Raw genomic sequence first — 16,857 nt, forward strand, 5'->3', positions numbered from 1 at the left:
AGGTTATTTTACGACGCTTTATCAATAGCTTAGGTTATTTAGCGTCTGAATGAGATGGTGATAATGCCGGTGAAATGAGTCCGGGGTCCAGCACCGAAAGTTACCCAGCAGAAAAACAGTATCATTTAGGTAAAATTCAATACAATAGTGCAACACAAATTACTTTACTGTATTTTGTTTTTGAGTGTCTTTCATTGTTTCACTGCTTAGTAAACTTCTTGAACATTTAAAGAAAATATTTTCACTATCACTAACGGAATCACTTCTGACTGCTTGACTGACTAGAATTTTTTGCTTTGACTAAGAACTTATCCAATGACACTTGCTTTTGCGTCGTTTTGAAGATTTTGCGGAAATATGACATTGCGTTGTTGTTAAACAGATTTATTACACACACTGCTATAATCTTATCAGGGTGGTGAATTTGAACAAAATTGTGTACTGCTTCCCACTTTTTACACACTTCTTTAATCTCATTTGAAGCAAGGAATTCGTCCGCTCTTTTCTCCTCTTCCTCCCTAGACGAGATCTCCTTCATTGCCTCTTGCTGTTGCTCACAAGCGAAGCAAGTTACATACAAATCATGCTCCTCATATTGCAAGATATCGCTTGTTTATCAAACAAAAATGTTTCCTCATATTCGTTCATTTTGCAAAACACTCGCAAACCAAGTTACTCATAAGCCAAGGTTTTATTGTATTCTCTAAATGTAATGAGGACAAATATACTTAACAGCAAATACGTAACAACTAATTTTAAAATTGTAGGTTTTAGATTTGTTAATACCTATTCGAGAAAAATGTCGTTTTGTTAGTTCGTCCACTCAGTTACAAATCAACCAAGCTTCTTGTAGTGATTATAGTTAATATAATGACACCTTTAACTGCAAGACAATTTTGTTTCAAAATTCATATGGGTGAGAAATCAGGACATGGTTCATGTATATATCATAAATCTATAGCACAGGTCTCCGGCTTTACATCCCTGCCAGAGGAAGTTGTGCTAAAGATTTATTAACCTTTAGGTTTGAACCAATGAAGCTCAGATACAATGGTCAGCATGGTACCACCAGACCACTGAGGATGACTTCCAGGCATTGCTTTAAATATCTGGTCCAATATGTATTACTTACTTGGTTACAGAATAAAATAGTATATTCAGTATGCTTTCAAACATGTTTGCTATGTAGGAAATTATTTTAAATGTGGGACTACTTCATGTTGGTATTCTTTTGCGTGTGTAACCTCGAAATAATGATAATTGACTTGCCCTACATTCTAACTGATGTGTCGAGGGTCAGTATAATTACGTAGTAGGAAATAAAAAATATGTACAACTTAGACTGTACTGTTAATAATTATAAGGTAATAGTGAAAAGGATTCGAAGAAAGACGACTGCAGATACACCTTTATTGAAATAGCAGTTTTATTATTGACTGTGTAAACTTTATTAGAAATCAGAATCAATTTTGTGTTCTTTGATTGTTTTTATATGTGAAAGTACAAATATGATAGAGCAGATATTTGCAGAACCACAATAAAGTAATGACTGATCTAGGGACACCAGGAAGCATATCGTCACTGCACCTTCAAAATTCGCCATATGTTTTTAGTAAGATTTTGCGGGAGAAAGAAGAAAACATTGTTGCTCCTAAGTCTTCCTATAACAGTTTATGTAATGGACTGTATTTTGAAACGTTAAACACTGATTTCCAGTTTGTTTATCATTATAATTATTGTAAGTTATATTTTACTTTTTCTCTGATCTTCCTAACTATTTTAAAGTGTACTTCGTTTTAGGAAACAGTGCTTTTCATTGTTTTCATCTTCGTAATTTTATTTTAAGTGTAGTTAATTTTAAGGTCTTTCTGTTTGCATTCTCTTATTGGATTATATTAGGTGAGGTGGAGGATTACCACTTCAGGAATCTAGATGTAGATTATGCACATATCAGCCCCACTCTCCTTTTGATTTCTTTCTCCATTTCACCCCCCCCCCCCCTCATTTCATTCCGTGTGTATTCTAATGTACGCCATTTACTGTAATTGATGTCCCTTCAGAGCTAGACATGCTTTGATTTTCGTCAAGTTCCTTTGCAGACCTACTTCTTTATTCCTTTTACCAAGATCTATTAACATTGCAAATAACACAATATCCTCTGTGAATCGAAGATTGGACAATCTTCCATTTAATTACTCCATTAATTTATTGCATTCTTATATTTTTTATTTTCTTAATATGTGAAGTATGAAAACAAAGTGTTGATAGTCAAAAAAATTATTTTCAAAATTTTCACAGGAGTACACTTTTTAATCATGATGTCTGTATTACTGGTATTCCCAAGAAACTAGTTCGATTAATTAAAATGTGTCTCAGTGAAACTTACAGCAGAGTCTATATAAGCCACTTTCTATCTGATGCTTTTCCAATTCACTTCGGGCTAAAGCAAGGAGATTCACTATCACCTTTACTTTTTAACTTCGCTCTAGAATATGCCATTAGGAAAGTTCAGGATAACACAGAGGATTTGGAATTGAATGGGTTACATTAGTTTCTTGTCTATGTGGATGTCGTGAATATGTAAGGAGAAAATCCACAAACGACTAGGGAAAATACGGAAATTTTACTTGAAGCAAGTAAGGCGATAGGTTTGAAAGTAAATCCTGAAAAAGTATATGATTATGTCTCGTGACCAGAATGTTGTACGAAATGGAAATACTATAAAAATTGGAGATTTATCCTTCGAAGAGGTGGAAAAATTCAAATATCTTGGAGTAACAGTAACAAATATAAATGATATTCGGAAGGAACTTAAACACAGAATAAATATGGGAAATTATGGGAAATGTGTGTTATTATTCAGTTGAAAAGCTTTTGTCATCTCGTCTGCTGTCAAAAAATCTGAAAACTAGAATTTATAAAACAGTTATATTACCAATTGTTCTGTATGGTTGTGAAACTTAGACTTTCACTTTGAGAGAGGAATAGAGATTAAGGGTGTTTGAGAATAAGGTGCTTAGGAAAATATTTGGGGCTAAGAGGGATGAAGTTACAGGAGAATGGAGAAAGTTACACAATGCAGAACTGCACGCATTGTATTTTTCACCTGACATAATTAGGAACATTAAAGCCAGACGTTTGAGATGGGGAGGGCATGTAGCACGTACGAGTGAATCCAGAAATGCATATAGAGTGTTAGTTGGGAGGCTGGAGAGAAAAAGACCTTTGGGGAGGCCGAGACATAGATGGGAGGATAATATTAAAGTGGATTTGAGGAAGGTGGGATTGATGATAGAGACTGGATTAATCTTGCACAAGATAGGGACTGATGGCAGGCTTCTGTGAGGGCAGCAATGAACCTGCAGGTTCCTTAAAAGCCATTTGTAAGTAAGTAGGATGTCTGTGTTACAGTGATTTCTTCTAACTATTGGTCAGATTTTATTCATATTCAATATCTGTGTTAATTTATTCGGAAATGATAATCTTTTTACTTTTAGTAAAAAATAATGTATCTTTTTATACTGTCAGAAACACACAATGGTGATTCAGTCCAAATTTCTGTAAATCCTAAAGATTTTTCTCTCTGTGTTTGTTTTTGTTTTTTTTTTTGTTTTTTTTTTTTTTTTTTGGTACAGAAGAAACTACAAATAAAACGGTATGATTTGTATGAAGGAGAAACCTATTTCCCATTGTTATATACAGAATTATTTATTTAGCCAGGTGACTGCACAGATGTTCTAAAAGAATTATCAGTCACTATTTGTAAATTACCTTTGTTATGCATGAATGAATGATAGCCATACTGAATCTGAGAAAAAAAGGATTACATTGAGAATTATTTCATTATAAACTACTAATATATGTGTCGAATATGAATGAGGTCTCGCCCACCTCATTGCATATTACATGACTAGTGTGAATTAGTCAGTTTGTTTTGTTACCATTAAATACGAGAAAAATTCGTACCGGCACCGGGAATCGAACCCAGGACTTCTCAGCTGTGTGCGCGCTGAGTGCCCTTAACCAACTGAGCCATGCTGCGACACGATCCACGACGCCGGCCGAACTCCTCTCGTAGTATTTTGTTACGGCCTTACTACCTGCATTTAAGACGATATTTTAACATTTAGAACACTTTCAAATGTCCATTTTCGTAGATAGGAGAGTAGTATTAGGGCCATTGGAAAGCAATTTTGTGTGAATCCGTGCAAAATTAAGTGTATGTACATAATGAAACTGAGCAGTTTATAATTAATGGAACCAAATATCTTATTTTCGGGATTATAAAGAATGCCTTTTAGTCTGCAATCTCTTATTTGGAGCAAATTAACTATAAACGGAAATATCATTGGAGATATGTTAGAACTGAATTGCTATGTAAAACTTACGAAAACGTATGTCACCTTCTTGTGTAATTTTATTATTCAATAACGTTGTTCATAGTATTATCTTTGAATGTCTCAGCTTATTGAAGTTTAACGAAATACCCGATACAGTTCATAAAATTACTTTTTTCATGTAAGTTGAGTTCCATATAAGGGAGAGGAAGTGTACGGATTTATATAACAGTTCAAACACGTTCGCGTGTTATAATTTGTTAGTTGGTTGTTGAAGACTCCAAATATAATTCTGTGAACTCAGAGGTGTGAAATCTTTGACTCCCAATAACTAGTGAGAATGATGAATGACAGTGTTAAATTGACTTGCACGAAAAATCCCTGGTAAATTCTTTCAGTTCCCAGTCATTTAGGGATAGTTTTTCTTTTTTGTGCTATAAATCTAACAGTTTTACATCTCTTCCAGAGAAGCCATGCTGAGGATTTAAAAACGTCTGTTGCCATCATTCAGATTAACTGCGAAATTCGGCTATAATGAAAATATGCTAACCACTAGATCACCAAGGACGACATGTTGTAATAGTATTGTAGGCCACTAGAGTTTGCAAGTGGTCTTGTGCTCTAATGTTGTGCTCAGGCATGGCTTTATATTCCACTGGTTGCGTTTATTTACATCGATATTTTCCTCGACAAGGCAAACCCATAATAAATCCTTGGTCTTAACTCGCCAAAATATCATCTCACTGTCATTAATTCCATCAATGCTAGATAAGCATGCAATTGAAACAGTGTTGTTAAATAACCAATTAAAAGTATAGTTCAGTCTCTTATTTTTTGTAACATTAATTGTAGTGTTAGTATAAATGTTTCGCCCCGTGATTTTGTAGGTGTAAAAAGTATAATCATAACAAAATATTATTTGTAATGAACAGTTACCGTAGATTATGATGTTGTTTTCTAATGCCAGGCGTTTGACAATGAAGTCATTTGACCTCTTGCACTCCAATATTTTTCAAAGATATTATCAAGGTCAGCCACTGAAGCACAGATTTTGAGGTGTTCCGAATCCATTTGAGGAGAGTTTAAATGCCGACCCTGAAATTATAGACAGGTTCTGCAGTTGTAGTATTTAGGAGATCTATGATCATTTTTATAGGTTGATTTACATTATTGTAGCCCCAAAGTTGGAAGTGGGCATTAAAGTCACCAATTATGATAGTTGAAGTTTATATTTAAAACAAAGTTAGATCAAGGGGAGTATTAGGTGGGTTATAGGCACTGTAGATTTTGAAATGTTGTTGATTTTTCCATACTTCAATTCTTATTAGTTCTAATTTGTCTTGATTATCCATTTCTTTTAATGATTTGGAAATTTGTAATTAATTTCTTTGATATACCTACGAGAATTCCACTACTGTCTACCTTTGAGTAAGAGTTTCATACTAAAACCTCTAAAATAAAAATATTTTAATTGGTCAGCATTAAGGTTTGCTTCTTGAATAATGAAGATACCTACATTATTATCTGAAAGAATATTGGTTAGTTCAGTCTTCTTAGCTGATGTTATATCATCAGCATTCCATTGTAAGATGTTTAGTTGATTCTACACCATTAAAGTAGTCCCTGCCCGGAGATCCGATTGGGGGACTATTTTACCTTTGGATAATTTTACCTTAATGGTACTCATTTCATATTGGAGTGGTTAAATGGCAAATTGTAGCCGATTGAAGTGAACACCATATTTTAACTTTTTGATGGTTACTTCACACACAACCCCCAGAATGTCTGGAGGACCACAACTGTTGGTCGACGGGTCCATTGGACCTAGTTGGGAGATCTTGTTGATCACCAGCTTTCCCTCCTTAAGCCACTGGAGGACGATTTTAGTGCCATAGCAGGTCAGCACTAGGAACAGAAAAGTAGGAAGGGTAGGAAGGAAAGTGAAATGAACCCCTAGGCCTCAAATGCTCTAATACTGTTGGGGTCGAAGAAAGTAAGAGTTCAGTCAGAGGACTGGATAGGAAAGGGTAAAGAGGGAATTAGGTATTGAATAGAGAACAATTATACCAAATTCAGTCATTAACTCATCAAGCTGACCAGTACTAATTGATGAGTAGCCTCTCGCTTTAGTTCAGCTTGTAAATTATGCTTACTAACAGCTGCACCACGGGAAGGTAGGGATGGGACATTGGGTATTTGTCCAGGTTGGTTCCTTAAAGCCTTCAATGAGAAGGATTAATGGCTCTTCCCACCCCTGTATTCGACAGATAGCCTTTTGCAGCCAAACATAATAGCATAAATTCTCTTTCAACAAATTAAAAATGTTCACAAAAGCAATAAATTTTACATTTATTTCTGTGAAATGGCATTGAAAATAATTATTCCAGATTCGTAAATCAACCTGCATTCAATTTTCTTATGTATCTTTACCGTAATTTTATCATTTTTAGTTGCTCAAAAACCCACCAAATGAAAGTCACTTATATTTCAATGCTGTAGCATTCTAGAAATTTTTTTTAGTTCAGTGTTGACAGATTCTGTCTGGTACTCACATAAGAAATTCGTAATTCCGTCATTTCATTATGGATCAAAGCTTGTTATTGAGTACCGGCATACATTTTTATTTGTGATTTCTGAAAGAAATTGCAAATGTAATCAAATAATGTTTTTAAATAGTTTCTTGAAATTTCCTCAGTAAAAACTGAGTTTCCTATAGACAGATGAATGGATGGATAAAGGTGTTTTTCACATAGTACTTTCTGTGTGCAAAATTTTCAATACAGTAGAATTCCTCATATCCGGCAGCTGTGGGATAAAGCCAATACCGGATAACTGATTTTGCTGGATAATTGGAAAATACGTTTTTAGGTTATGTAAAGACACACTGTACTGCACAAACATTTTTTTCCAGGTTGAAATTTAGTAATTTTCATATAGATATTTAAAAATAAAGTTTTGAAATACGTACAATGTTTATTTTTAGTACTAAATATGGTAATGTACATTAATCAGTTAATATAATTATTCTAATACAGTAATACATCATAGCATAAAAAATACTAAAAGTTTTCATAACCTTATGACAGTTTTAAATGGCAGTCATGTGAGTCATGTGACGTGAAGAGCAGTGTAGCCAATGTCGCAAATATGAAGACAGTGAAGTAATGCTCGATGATTTGAGCGTAAGAATATTTCGCTTGCGTTTTGCGGAACCCATTGTGCAACAGCAGTGCTTAGTGGTAATAGCCATGATACTATCTGTCACTCAAATGAAATTTTTGCTTGCTGTAGGAACAGAGAATTTCACACTTTCCTATTTAGACTCATCCAACACCCCTACGAAACGGGCGAGTTCAAGTGGTAAATTTAAAGATATTGTCTTTGTGCATTGTTTGCAAGGTCCAAGTGACAGCTTACCGATGCTACCCTTTATACTCCAGGGACATAATGGGTTGTTTTTGTCTTTGTTTTCACACGTGAACAATGTAAAGAGTGAACATGATTTGCGGCATGTGCGATCCATGAAAACCACTCACATCTTCGTCCAACTCTTCCCTTTCGCATGAATGATTTTTTTTTGGACCTAGCCAAAAGTGCCATTGATTTGGTATTGCCAGTTATTTGGGTGCCGGATACGAGGGATTTTACTGTATTTTGAGTAGATGTTTTTAGAGTAGACTTGGGGGAAGTTAGAAAATTCATATTTTGGAGAAAAATTTGCAAGTTTAAAATTTAAGATTCATAGCTTCACTGTATTATAATAAGTTACTTGAATAGTTAAAATTCCTGTTTTTTTTTTGCAATGGTAGGGCCCTTAACTTGTCATTACTCACCCCCCCCCCCCCCACTCTACAAGCGTGGATCATAATCTTCATTCCATACAAGAACAGAATACTCCCTGTCAACAAACATAATGCATAATCCTTCAGTGTCCCAACTGCTGTTTGGTCTTATGTTTACACTAGAAAATGAGGCATGCATAGACAGGTGGATTAGTGATACGTGACATAACATGTATTATTATTTTAAATGAACAGCCTAACATAAAGCATTAAATGCATGCAAAATTAAAAAAAAAAAGAATGTTCATAATGTTATGAACTTTCCATATTAGGTAACAGACTGTTTCTAAAGGGTTTCCACTTATGATGTTTGAACCCTAAATTAACTGGCATTATAGATGTACATATGATTCACCTTTACATCAAATTTGAATAGGGTGACCAACTTCTGATCACAAAAATACGGGAGACTTGGTCACGACAAATTTTAGCGCAATTTTTTGGGGTGTGAAGTCTGGGTTCATTGATGGAATGGTTTATATTTTTAATATAAACCTGTCAATTTATCTATAATGCAAATATGGTTTAGGTCACAACATTGAGTACAACAATATTTAAGAATACAATGTTTCTAGTTTTAACGTATAATATATTTGTCAACAAGATGTTGCAGAACACTTAACTTTTTATTCTGCTATACAAATTGAAAAAAAATCTCTTTACAATCATATGTGCATACAGTAACACAAAAGATTACAGGATTGCTGGAACTGAAATGTATTGATTGATACATACTGTACTTACTAAACTATCGATATTAATGCCAGTTTTTATCTGAATATATTTGGCGGGTATTATTATTAGATTGCATTAAAAATTGGCGATCATGATTCATAAAGAAAAATACCGGAGGATCCAAAAAGAAATATTAGCTCAAATAGAGGAGCTCCTGGAAAATATAGGAGAATTGGTCTCACTAATTGTGAAGTCTAATTAATGTAATTTTAAACTGGACGCATAATTGAATGATATATCTTAGTTAGCTCTAATGTATGTTATATAGCTGAGTTTATCTCTAATTTCATTAAAGAATGAAGGACGGGTAAAGGTACCGGTATTGGATGTTGAACACCGTAAACTTAAGTTCTTGCATCAGTATTGAGTGCACCACACACATACACACACAGCCATTATTTTCATTATCCTGTCAGTTGAACTTCTTGACCTCTAAGTACTACTTGTTAAGTCATATCAGCTGAAGCACTATAGTGGAATACTCCAAATGTCTCAAAAGTATGAGTGAAAGTATAACTTCTCCTTCATTGCAAATGATGATGTACAGTACAGTACTAATTGGTCTCAAGTAACTCTCGGACATGTATGCATTTATGTATTTGCGATATGTTATATTGCTGTTTGTCTTCGATAAATTCTGGTATTAGTTTCATAAGAGCTGCAAACATTTGTTCTGAATTGACTAACTACTCTGGTGATACATAAATGAGGACAGGTCAGTGATGATGCCGCATCCTGAAACCAAGTACAAAGAGTGCCTGTCATACAAGGGTTATCTTGTATATGCAAAATATTATCTCATTGCGCTCAAGTTTGACAAATTTTCATGATCTAAGATTACATTTGTTAATTTATGCTTTTGTGGATATGAATAATACACTTGTAGTCATTTGGCACTGAAGAAACAAGGATGTCCTTTGAAAGGCATGCACTTTTCGCCTGTAAGTGACATGTTTTTGATAGAAACTTGCAGGGTGTCTGGGTTTTTTTAAATTCAGACAATATGTACAGTGTTAAAATTTGTGGTGTCATTTGTAGAAATGTGACGGTTTTATTTGTATTAAAGATGTTTGCATGATTTTTAATGACATATGGCAATCATACCTACACATGATGAAGGTTGCTATTGTTACAGAATGTAAATTAACTGTGTTACATAATGTTTCAAGATGGTTGATCACTTTGATACACATTTGTCTACATTTGAAATGTCCAAAGGAGTATATAAAATTTAAATTTTGGAGTTAAAGCAAATGATTTGTCAACCTAATTTGTATACAGCTTGCAAGACTGAAATGTTTAATGTATCTAAGCAGATCAAATAGTACGCCTTTTTTTTTTTTTTGAGGCTGCTGCATACATTATAATATTTGTTGTTATAGTGGCCTACATAATTACATTTAAATCTCTGTATGCAAGGGTGTCAAGTGGAAGAAAGAATGGATCATGGAAACCTATACATATGAATATCAGTAGTTGTAAATACTTTATGTTGCTCTGTACAAACATTGAAATCTGTGAGATACTCGTATGAGATATTTTTATAATTTCTGTAGAGAGACCTTTTCTGTTTTACGTATTTTATGTAACATTATGTTTATTCTTTAAGATGTGTATACATTAGAATCACATGCAGGAAGCAATGAATTTAGAGCAGAGTATTGTATTATATTTGTTGTAATCAGAAGATAAAATATAAGCTGAATATTTGTGAGGTAAAAAGTGAGATAAACACATATCAACTTTGCTCAGAATTGTACTACAAGGTGGCGTATTTTCACTTAACCATTAAATATCTTAAATTAAGGAAATTCTAGTTGACAAAAATTATTTTATTGAAGCTAATGTGTTTCTACATATTGTTGGAAACGTGTCTCCGGTATTATTTTCTAAAAATAATGTCCTCCAGATGTCCACTAGCTTCTTCAATACATTGTGCCATTCGCTTGCAGAGGCTTTCCATCACCCTTTCGAAAACTTGGGGACTGATGATGTCATTATCCTCACGAATGTGTGCTTTCAAGTGGTCAATGTCTAGCAGAGAAAACTCTTTCCTTCAAGTAGTCTCATAAAAAGAAATCAGGAATGGTAAGGCCATAGGTTTGGGATAAACGAGTGTGTCTCTGAAATGAGAAATTACTCGTCTCAGAAATAATCTTTGCAGTGTGTTCATACACATACACAATGTGGGCTGTTGAAACTACAAATTTTGCAACTTCTGCGGGAAAGTTTTAAACTGTGGGCATGATCTCAGGTAGAACGAGTAGGATTATGCACCACAGCGATTTACACACACTCATTATTCTCAGAAGTTCCTATAGTTTTTGACTGTGGATGTTTATTTATAACTAATCCAGTTTGTTGCTGTTGTTGTATCCATTGACGTATCATTTTACGACCATGCCTATCACCAACCTTCATGCTGGACATTATCAAAACTGTAGGTTCTTATTAAATACTCAATGCAAAATATACACTATTGCACTGGCCACTTCTCCATTGCTACAGAATTATAACCTCAATATCTGCACAACAATGGTATGACATTCCTAATTCCCTCAACAATTATTGATTTGTAGTGTCAACTTAAAGTGGTTACTGAAATTATGCCACTTTGTAGATAAGCAAATCTTCTCTATACTGCACTTAGCATCATTGTTCTTGATGGGCATACTCGTGGTAAGGGCAGGCATCCAATGTAACGACAATGAGTGTGTTTCTTTGTTAATGTTTAATTGCCAAACATATAGTATATTATTTTCACAAAGAATGTTTGTAGCAGTGGCGCCGACTTAAAATTATTTTGGGGGGACAAGAGCTTGACTGAAAAGAACATCAGGATTTGGAGGGGGAAAATGGAAACAGTAAATAATAAGGTGAACATTGCTATTTTTTTTTATATTCACATTTAGGCCTACAGTATAAAAGTAAACACAACACTATAAGTCACTTCCCAAATTTTCTGAACGAAAAACATATTCACATGTAGGCCTAGCAGTAGAAAAATAAATATAACACAACAGTATAATATAATTTACAGATACATTTTCTGAAGGAATGTCCTCTTTCTTTGCTCATTTCTTGATATGAACTCATTTGACATCTTCTCCAGATCTAATGCCTTAGCAGCCTTCTTGTGAACATGTAAAATGCTCACAGAATTTAACCTCTGCTGTCTCGTAGTTGAATGCAAATAGGTCTTAAGTCTTTTAAGACCTGAGAAAGATCTCTCTGCTGTTGCTGTTGACACAGGAATTGTCATCACAATTTTCGAAAACTTGTACAGTTCTGAGAGCACGTTCCCAAGATGAACTTCTTGCTTGAAGTGACTGATAAGGTCGTCTATGTTTTCAACGACTTTTCCTTCACTCTGCAGTATCTCAGGAAGCATTCCTCTGTGAAGCAGGAGACTGTCAGAGTCTATATCTTTTCCATAGAGTTTTGTCTTTATCCCATAATTTTTTGTCGAAAACTTCCATAACCATCACAGTAGGGGAAATTCCGGAATAATTATACTGTGCACATAAAAGTGTTCAAATTTTTCGTATGCAAACAAATAGCATCAAAAGTGTAGTTGATTCTTCAATGTAGGTTTAATTTAGCTTGGTTGGTTAAACAGTTTTCAGCCACAACATAAAACATGTTTATCTAATATAATAATATGTAACTTTAGTTCATGCATTTTGAAAATAACTATTGTCTTTCTTTTTTCTGTGATACCCCTTCTTTTAATACCAACTTACAATCCAATGCAGTGTAGGCGTAGTATACCTTTGGACCAAGATTAGACAGACACACATTGCAGACCTTCTTTGTCAAGTAGTCATCACAGCCAGGACCATCTTTGAGACAATACAGGACACACCACATGACGGACAAACACTCAATCCCGTGAACAGAAGAGTTATCATTTCCATTGTCCATGCGGGAATCAAATCATGGATTACTGGGATGAGTAGCTGTCCAAAGAGCAAAGAACTATTGTGTTGCAGTGGGACAGATAGGAGGGCCAAGACCAGAGAGTAAGCACGATTGTGTGTGTTTGATTTCTTAAAATGACATGCTTGGGCAGTGCACGGATTAAAAAAAAACAGCTCTCTTGTTTCGGAATGTGATATATAAGTACAGGGTGTAAGCTCACATGCAGACAACCTACTCAAGGATCTGAATAAAAATCCATGATACTGTGTTTTGGATACTGTCGCAATAATGATACTTGTTACGACATTAAGAAAAGGTTCTCCTGTTATAAGCTGACTTCTCTTGCTCTATCATATGTGGCAAAAATGTTTGTAATTGTACAGAGGAAAAGGTTTGATCTAAAATGTTTTTATTTTTGTTTTGCACTTGCTTAAAAATTAACTTTTCTTTAGGCCTGGTAAACTACAGAATTTTACATTACAGTACTTATGCTCGAGTGTCAGTTGTTTGCCTTAATAGTGGGAGGCATGACTACTCTGACTAGACAATGCCAAATGCCTCTAATTTGGTGCAGCTATTAAGCCTTTGAAGACCATATGCAAAAGATTTGCAGTCGAGAATACAAGATTATTAAAGTTAAAGCAGTACAAAATTACTGTGTTGCAAGAACTACGACCCACTAATTCCGTATTCAGACATACAGAGAGAGAGGCAGTGAAAAGTTACAGCACTATGCAGGGGACATCAAGGAACAGATTGCCCGCAATCCATTGCTCGACTCACCGGTAAGCTGTAGCAGCACAGGTGGGCATTCAGTTTCATTACGGTAGGCCTAAAATTCCCGAGTGGTGTTGCATTACCGCACTTGTTATTAAACATTATTTGTGTTATTTGTGTTTGCTATCAGTAAGGTGATGTATAGTATTGCACAATGGATATTTCTAGTTGAAACATATCTCCTAAAGAAGAAATCGTATGGTAGTACCGTTTGCAAGTTTCTATGTCAGTTCCGTGATGCTGCAATGCCTTCGAGACAATATGTAACCAAGTTATTCAGAAAATGGCGAGAAACAGGGTCTGTTTTAAACAAAAAGAGAGAACCACAAAAAAGGGTATTAACAGAGGCGAAGCTTGCAGATATTCAAGCAAGAATTTAAATCAGCCCAAGGAAATTTTCACGCCAATTGGCGCAGGAGTGTGGTATTTCACAAAGATTGGCATTGTGAGGACTGAAAGTGCTACACTTTCGTTCTTACAAAGTGTTAGTGGTTCATCAGATAACACAACAGGATCCAGCTACCTGCATAAATTTCTGTCGGCAGGGAACTTCAAAACAGAAAGTGTAGAAGAACAATCCACATACTCTTGAAGCAAGGAGAATGAAATTAGACGAGAGATATCTGAAAGTCAGAGGCGGACATACAAGTGTTTCGGAATTTTTAAACTCAATACAGTGTTTATATCGAGAAGCTGGACATCATTTTCAACAGCTGCTTTGATGAAAGGTAAAATCTACATCAGTTCATTCATTCATTAGGTAACTCTTAACTAATAATTTAGGCCTACTGTAATGAAACTGAATTCCTGCCTGTGCTGTTACAGCTTACTGGTGAGTCGAGCAATGGATTGCAGGCAATCTGTTCTGCAACGTCCTGTGCACAATGCGGTAACTTTTCGCTGCCTCTTTCTATAGAATATATGAATGAATTTTGCAATACATAATGGAAAAATTGACTGTAATCTCCTATTCCCAAAGTAACAGATATTGAGTTCCGAAAATCCTATCTTTTTCATCAAGTGCTTTTCAATGATACAAAAGGTACAATATGATGCTTTATTAAGTGCAAGAGGATAATAGGGATTTTTTCCCTTAAGCTGTTAAGGCCGATTGATACATAATAATGATTTTGAACTCCTTTCTGGCGAAAAACTAAGTTTGCTTTTTCTAAGACTATTTTATTGCAGCACATATGGCGAACATTTCCATGTAAACAGTTCATGGAGTAATAATGTGTGACGCTCCTGCTCTTAACTCCTTGTGGCAGTTATAGGAAACTTGAAAGAATAGTGAACAAAACAAATCCATATATTGTGGAAGAAACAAAAAATAACACCTATCAAAATATTGCGTGCATTTCTCAAAGCAGACTGCAGGAAGTGACGCATAAAAAGGTCCCAAAATTAATGGTAATCCAAATCGAGAGATTTTCAGGATGTTTTTGTCAAATTTGGATGAGTGAATGACTTTTAACCGCTTGTAAGAAAGTGAGTAAATATAGCAACAGTTCGTATTCTGTTGATTCACTGATGCTGCCTTATGCCTGTAACCAGTGTACAGTAGGATACCTGCTGATAATAGAAATTGATGCATAGCAGTATAGCTAAGTTTTGCTCATTCTGTATTTTAAAAACACAACAACAACAACAACAACATTAATTTCTTTGAAAATTATAATCTTAAATTTATTTTCTACGAAAATATGAAAATCTAAATCAACAAGTATGATGTGTTACAGGTTACATTTGGGTAATTTTAATATAATTATTTTTGTATGACAACCCATCATGTTTGAAAATACAGTTTTGAAGTATGAAGAAATGTTAAAATATAGAAAACTGATTTATTTTTGGAGATTAATATGACATTTTGTTCTGAGACCACACAATCATTCTGTAATTTAATGATCAGTGTCACTGTGTGTTGTTTGCAATTATATCTATTTTTTTTTTTTTTGCCTGTAAATAGTGAATTTTTATTTTGTAACTTGAATCATATTCTTATATAGACTATTTTATTTTATTCTTTTTCATTAATATGCACTCGAGCTTTTTTTTCTATAAATCATAATTTGTCCCTTACGTAATTTTATAATTGAAATATTATGTAAATTTTGTCAAAATGAACTTTACAGTATCGTTTTGCACTCAATAATGAAAATACTTTTCTAGTCCTGAAGGTTGATGAAAGCTAATTGACGTTTTTTTTTTTTTTTTACGTATTATGTAGATTTAATTGATTTAATTTTAATTCTTAGTTATTAGCTATGATTTATAAACAACAGCTTGAATATGATTACAATTATTTCTTTGATATATAAGTATGAGTGTGTTGAAAATACTTCTAAAGTATTATGTATGTTTGTAATTTTGTTCCTAGAACATTGAAATAGAAATGACTTCCAGGTTTCAATTTCTGTTAAGAACTCAGGGTCCTTTTTACCTTCCTTGAAACTTGTAATACTCAATTATATTCTTTATTGCATGTTCAAATCCTAATAACAGATTTCTCAAGAGTTGTGTTTAAGATATGTATAACAGTGTGCATATCGACAAAGTATGTCAATACAGGATGGAAGGAATGTAGACGTAATTATTCTTTTTATAAGAATTCTTAAGTCGAAAAAAAGAGCTCATTTAAATTTTGTCTTTGACGGAAATGCTTTTCCCTTTCCCCAGATTCAGAATTGTTGAAAACTTTCATACAGTATAGCATTGAGGATTTCCAGCTGTGAAATTCATAACATGATAGTCAGTCAAAATTAGTACATACCATATTTTCCAGTGTTTAAAATGCATTCTCAAAATAAGACAGTTTTTAAGAACAATGTTATAAAACAAATTAAACTGAAAAACCAATCTTTTAAAATTCAATTTGTCTGAGTCTTCCATGTCCGCCTCTCCAGTGGACTCCAAGTCACTTTCTAATTCACTGTCTTCATACAGAAGGTGGTCTTCACTACTATTAAGAACAGTATTAAGCCCACATTTTTCGAATTATTTAATTATGCAGTGATCATTCACTTTGGACCACGATACTTTCAGCCTTTCACACACTTGAGTAATAGTATAATCTTATGTTCAGTTCCCCTCGCGTGTAGGTCTTATACTTTTATAGGCATGTTTGTTGAAATACCTAATGATTGCATTTGGGATGTAGGCTCTCATGGAATTACAGCTAGTTCAGTGTTACACTCTCTTAATTTCTTTCTCACGGGATTCTTTAAATGAGGGGGTCAGAAGCA

The 16,857-nt window shown here is 34.2% G+C and overlaps 1 protein-coding gene across 3 annotated transcripts in view; it reads left to right on the plus strand.

Annotated features, from left to right (window-relative positions):
* Positions 1-16,857, plus strand: part of LOC138710808 (protein bric-a-brac 1-like) — a 66,069-nt gene that overhangs the window by 35,112 nt on the left and 14,100 nt on the right. The window lies entirely within an intron of this gene.

Source organism: Periplaneta americana, chromosome 12 (assembly GCF_040183065.1).
Source record: "Periplaneta americana isolate PAMFEO1 chromosome 12, P.americana_PAMFEO1_priV1, whole genome shotgun sequence".
NCBI lineage: Eukaryota > Metazoa > Arthropoda > Insecta > Blattodea > Blattidae > Periplaneta > Periplaneta americana.